The 6,025-nt window shown below is 45.1% G+C and overlaps 1 protein-coding gene across 1 annotated transcript in view; it reads left to right on the forward strand.

Annotated features, from left to right (window-relative positions):
- LMO1 (LIM domain only 1) overlaps positions 1 to 6,025 on the forward strand; it is an 83,462-nt gene that overhangs the window by 656 nt on the left and 76,781 nt on the right. The window lies entirely within an intron of this gene.

The raw sequence follows: 6,025 nt of genomic DNA on the forward strand, positions 1-6,025 counted from the left end.
GAAAGCTAACGAGGGGCAAGTTTGGAGGGCTTGACACATTGTATTCCTGATTGGGATGAACCGAGAGAAATAATGTTGTCAAGTTCATTTTGCAAACGTGCGAAACTCGGAGGCAGCAGCGGGGAAAAAAAGACGGCGATGATGAAAAAAATCTCCGTGGTTCTTTTTTTTTTAATGTATTGGGCTAAAGAATGAAACTCGGGAGAATAAGCGACTTGCAGCAGGCAGAGGAAGGGTTAAGATCTGAGCGTGAGCCTGACTGGTCACTGGGTCTCACTTACAGCAGCGGCAGCTGGTAAAAACAATTGTCCCTCGCTGAGGTAGCAATTACCAAAGAGTGCCAACAGCCCCCATTTTGCCTGTTTGATGTGAGAGGCGCTCCTGGAGCTTTTTTGGGTGCAGGTGCGACGCCACGGCCGCCCTCGCACTCCGGAGCGTCCGCCCTTCCCATGGAAAACGCACGGGAATTAACGTCGCGGATAATGATGACATGAAACGCGGCGAGCTGACAAAAGTCACTTAGCTCAGCTCCCAAGAAGGGCCGACGGCTTTCATCTCAAGGAGCGCGCCCAGGTATCGGACGTACTAGTCTTTCGAGTGTTTTTTTTTTTTTCGCGTCCGCGGTTGTTTATTGGCATTGCTTTGTACGCTGCCACGTGACACGACGGCGCTATATCAATTATTAATGAGAGCAATAAATCATAACGATAGATTTAATTGTCGACATCCAGCTGATCGGTGTTTGAGCAAAGTTCCGTATACATTTAGGCGGTGAGGCGGTTACTGAGCAGATTGCTGCAAGGTGATGATGCCGTAAACAAAAAACCAACAAGTTCTTATTCTTGACACGATGGTCACATGATCCGTACATACAATTATCTCCTTCACCGACACATCTCAATATACTTCAGGTCTTTATACTTTGATATTGTAGTGGTAGGCATGACTTTCTGGAATAGTAGCTTAGGTCAATGCCGAACACATAGACTCACCAGTGTGAATGATACATGTGGTCATTCTTTGTATACAGTGCTTCCAAGTATGTCATTTTTGGGCTGTCAGGTGACCATTGTTCTCAGATCCCAAACTGACCCAGTTCTCATACGGCATACATTACAGAATGATGACCCCCCCCCCTCCGCCATATAAATTAGACCCAATTCTAAGCCCTAATGTACCTTTACTATAAGGTGTCATCAATAGGTTGGAGTCTTCCTGCAAGAAGTTACTGCCAGGAGCAGAATTGTTTCATGACGCTCACTTGGCCGGGACCTAGAAGGCTGAAATAAATCTCGTTTTATGTTTGCAGAGTAACAGATGTTTGTAAAAGTGGAAATTGAAGCAATTTGGGGGTTATGGGTGAAGGCTCCATCGTCAATGGCGCCCATTAGTGAAAGAACTTGTTCTCAAGTGTTCTGTGATTACTGAAAATTAGAGGCTGCTCCCTGGTACTGTCACTGACAGAAAGGAGAACCGGATCCCCCACAAAAATTCTAATTCTAATGCTGGAAGAAGTCTTTCTTATAAAGGTCGGATTTGACACCTAAATACGGACTTAAAGAAGTTCTGTTTTCTATGTGACATGTTCATGTTGTTCGCATTATTGATCCGTTGAATGTTTCTGATTTGATTAATTCCTGATTCCTAAGTGCTAAATAAAAAAAAAAAATGTTTTGGCAAATAAAGTTAGGCGACCTTTATAGAGGACCGCCATGTTTTGAAATGTGTAGTCGGCATCTACTTGGTGGTGTCGTACCCGGCCAATATTGGCAAGCGACACGACCCAAGCTTCTTTTTTTTTTTTTTAGCATGTCAAATTTTTATTGAAAATAATAAAAAAGAAAACATTACATAACAAGCAAGCATTGGTATGCTGCAGAGACTACATATCAGTGCGCAGACTGAAATCCAGACATGTCAAGCAAATTACTTCCATAAAGTGAAACTGAATAACTAGATTCATACAATATGGCAACCTTCCGCTGGACTGTTGCGCATCAAATATGTGCCATACAAGCAACAAGTAGCAGACCCCATAGCCATGAGGGTCGGTACTGTGGGGAGAAGACCAATTCGATCCATTAGGGGTATTCGTGGGTGTAACAGGAGGAACACTTGTGGTGGAAAGTGGTGGTGGGAACCTCGATTGAGAACATTGGATCAAGGGTCAGAGGACATCCAGGGGACCTAGGGAACCCGTCAGTTTGGCCTCGAGGTACCAGTTGGACAACTTAAAAATGGGCATCAGATCTTGCAGCTGTTGTAACGAAAACTCTGCTGCAACATAGGATGTCCAAGTAGCAAAAAACGTTTTGGTGCGAGCTTGATTAAATTTCGTGTCCAACTTGTCCAATAATAGCAAGCGATTCAGCAGGGGGTGGAATGTGTCCATGGACGGGGGATCAGATAGGATCCAGTTAGACAGAATCGCCTTTTTGGCCGTCAGAAGACAGAGATGCTCCCAGCGGGTAGGGCAGGAGGGGTTCCCGTTCATGGGCAGGGGAGGGCATGCAGTAGGCAGAAGTTCGGGGACAACGCCCTGTCCTTATGTGAGTGCACATGACGCAAGCTTCTTCTGAACTACAACCAGAGCTTGCTGTTGTGAGAAGGACATCTTGTGCACGGAGGAAATGACTGTGTTGAAAATCTGATTATTTGGTGATTCTCCGCAGAGAAAAAAAGCAGTCAGCTAACACGAGTGTTCACCTACCAAGTGACTACCAGCTTGGGGTTACGGTGGCTCCTGAAAGTGAACAAAGCTTGCCAGATCGCCCAACAATGGCGACTAGCAATCCCAGTCCTGGGAGTTGGGACATGACTGGGCTACAATGGCCAAATATTTGGCATTGTTTCCATTTCTAAAGGTTCTAAAGGTGCATAAAGATTAGATTACAATGATCCATCCGCATGTATGTGAGGGGCCTCCCGTGATAATGAAGATCTTTCTGGAAAAGGCGCATGTGCAGAAAGAAGGAACACAGATTCGGTCAACTCCGTTGGGGATGTTGAACATCGGAGATAAAAAAAAACGCCATTGAAAAGGCAGATGTACAATAATATCGTAATCCAATATAAATAGCACAATACATAGTCCAGTCCGTCACTGACAGGGAACTTTGTAATTCTTCGTGTTGGGCACATTAGCAGGCCCAGATTCCCCAAGAGGCCAGGCCTCGGGGCGGCAGCGTCTGTGGAATCCGCTGACGCCCGGAAGATGCAGTTCCGGGCGCCGGGCGGTAAGTTGCTTTCTACATTTAGCCCTGCTTTGGGCTAAATGTAGACCTGCACATTAGTACGTGTCGTCCATGACTTTAACATCTCGTACTTTGTGTCAGCTGTGTATATCACTGTTGGTGATATAATATTCATAGAGTCGTGGACACTAATTAATGATCAATAAATGATTTGCCAATGACAGGTATGTTACAAATGTCTCCAGGTGACCTAAGACATCATTCAAAGCCCCGCTTCATTCTGCAACGTTCTGCTGGTGTTACAATCACCCGATGACGCCATTTTTTTTTTAGGTGTTTCATTTGAGACGTTCTCCGATCAACCAACCCTGAACTTTCCTGCCGTCACAACACAGTTTATTGATGTAAATAAATATTTAGACGTATTACTGCCAATGAAGCCTTTCCATGGCCCTTTCTGATTGGAAGGGGAAGAATCTTGAATCAGATTTGGGTGTTTTTAAAGCTTGGAGCTGGTGAAGATTGTATTGGGGAAACACTCTTTATACCTGTGTGCACTGTGATTTCTACAGATACCCCCTGGCCGAGAATATTTTTTTTGTGGGTGGCATTGATCATTTGAAAAGGGTTTATCGGATTCTGCATAGGTGCACACATCTGCTCGGAGCATAAGCACAGTCAGTCAATAATGTTTACGGAGGACCTTGTATTGCAAAGATTCTATGGTGGTTCAATCTTCCACCTAACCACCTCATGTCTGTTTCTAAGATGGCGTTAGCTCGTACTGGTCAGTATTGCACCTTTTATTGCCAGTTCAGTCATCTAGCTCTCAGTTTTTGTCTTTCTACAACCGCCTACTCTTTATTTAACTGAAGCCTACCACCGTGTTTCCCCCAAAAATAAGACACTGTCAATTTTTTGGGGGGCTCAAAAAAACACGCTAGGTCCTCTTTTGACTTTGCTCCATCAAAAAAAAAAAAAACACGCTAGGTCTTATTTTCGTGGTCGGTCTTATTTTCGTGGTCGGTCTTATTTTCGGGGTAGGTCTTATTTTCGGGGTAGGTCTTATTTTCGGGGTAGGTCTTATTTTCGGGGTAGGTCTTATTTTTTTTTTTTGTTTAATGTACAACAATCCGCACTTATTCATGTGCAATTTGCGAACCAATCGCCGGCCAGAATGAGCGAAGCGCGCTTTCACTATGGATTCCTCACAGGCGGGGTGCATTTGGTATCACTCCGCCTGTGACGGGAGCCGGCGCTGTAGAGGAGGCGTCGGCTTATGCGGCTCTGCTCCCTGCGGTGCCGCCTCGCTTCCTCTAGCGCTGGCTTCGTTGGCACAGGTGATTCTCTCCCGCGGCTCTTCAAGTCCCCCCTCATGCCACCGCCGGCCCTGGGAATGGTCACGACTAGGTTTTATTTTCGGGGTGGGTCTTATATTTGAGCAATTGCCAAAAATAGTACTAGGTCTTATTTTCGGGGGTTGGTCTTATTTTTTGGAGGAACAGAGCACAGGTTTCACATTGTTGCGATGAAAGCCGGGGCAAGAGAATCGCATTATTTGGCCAACAATAAAGCAGAACTCGGTTCTACCTAGACTAACCTTGCTTATAATTTTGTGCCACTTGGCTCTCTCCCGGCAATAGTGTAGCGCCTACAAATGGCAGAGCCCAATTCTACCCGGCTAACCTTGCTCATAGTCCTGTATTTTGTGCTCTCACCAGCAATGTTCCAACCCTTCAGTTCTCGGGGATACTGTGTCATAATTGGAGATTCTCTATAAAGCAGTCTATTTTTCATTACGCTGTGATGAATTGAGTTAAAAAGATTGCAGGGCCCCGACTGATCAATACTTTCATGCTTAAAGATGCCTTTAATCTTGTCAGCGTCAGTGACATTTTCAGCATCTTTTGCTAAGGGCTACGCGGCAGCGAGCGTGCTTCCACAATGATTGTCGGGAAAGCAGCAGGGAGCCGTCTTAGCAGGCAAAGGCAAGTCGAGAGCAAAGACTGAGATGTGGCGGGTCACTGTTCAAGTACCTACCCGACTTCTTTAAGCTTTAGTCAACTTTGAGAACTCAAAGCAGGAGTTTGTGTCGATGCTGCAAAGTGCATTTTTTTTTGCACCGGCGGTTACCGCGTCTCTTAAGCTCTCTTTAAAAAAGGTTCCTTTCCTAAATGTATATTTATTATCTACACTGAGGTATAAAAGGGTCGGGCATCAGACCCCGCCACGCCACCCAGACGCAGACTGGAAGTTTGAGAAACAGAGAAGGGACACAAAGAAGTCTTCTAGATATTCAGCTGTGTTATTGTCCATCAGGACAAAGGCCAGGAAGTGACTCTTGGCCTTCCAGTTGTAAAAGTTTTGCAAGCAGAAGACTTTGGCTTTCTTGTTGCAGTTGTCTTTATTAAATTGTACAGTACGGATCTCTTTATTGGAGGCTTCAATTTCAGGCATTTCTTTTTTTTTTCTTTTTGTGTCAGACGTACGGCTCGGTTCACAAAGCTAACACACCGGGATAAGGATTCTGACTTCAGAAAAAGTGACAGTTTGACAATTAGAGTCACATGGCCGAAAATAAAGATCCTGATCCTTGTGCTCAAGCTTTGCGAAATTGAGCAAAAGATCAAAGTGAACGTATCAAAGGCTGGACCTCCAACTTTTTAATTACCAGAAAGGAGTAAGAATAATGAGGGACTTGAAGAGGACTGCAAGGAGCAATAGCACACAAAAACCAATCTGATTCCAGCTTAGTCAGGGCCGGTGCTAGGATTTTTGCCAACACAGGCAAAGTTGAATTTTTGTGCCCCCCCACCCCGCAACCAACCCCC

The sequence above is a fragment of the Nanorana parkeri genome, unplaced genomic scaffold (genome assembly GCF_000935625.1).
Source record: "Nanorana parkeri isolate BGI_ZX_2015 unplaced genomic scaffold, ASM93562v1 scaffold2504, whole genome shotgun sequence".
NCBI classification, from domain to species: Eukaryota; Metazoa; Chordata; class Amphibia; order Anura; family Dicroglossidae; genus Nanorana; species Nanorana parkeri.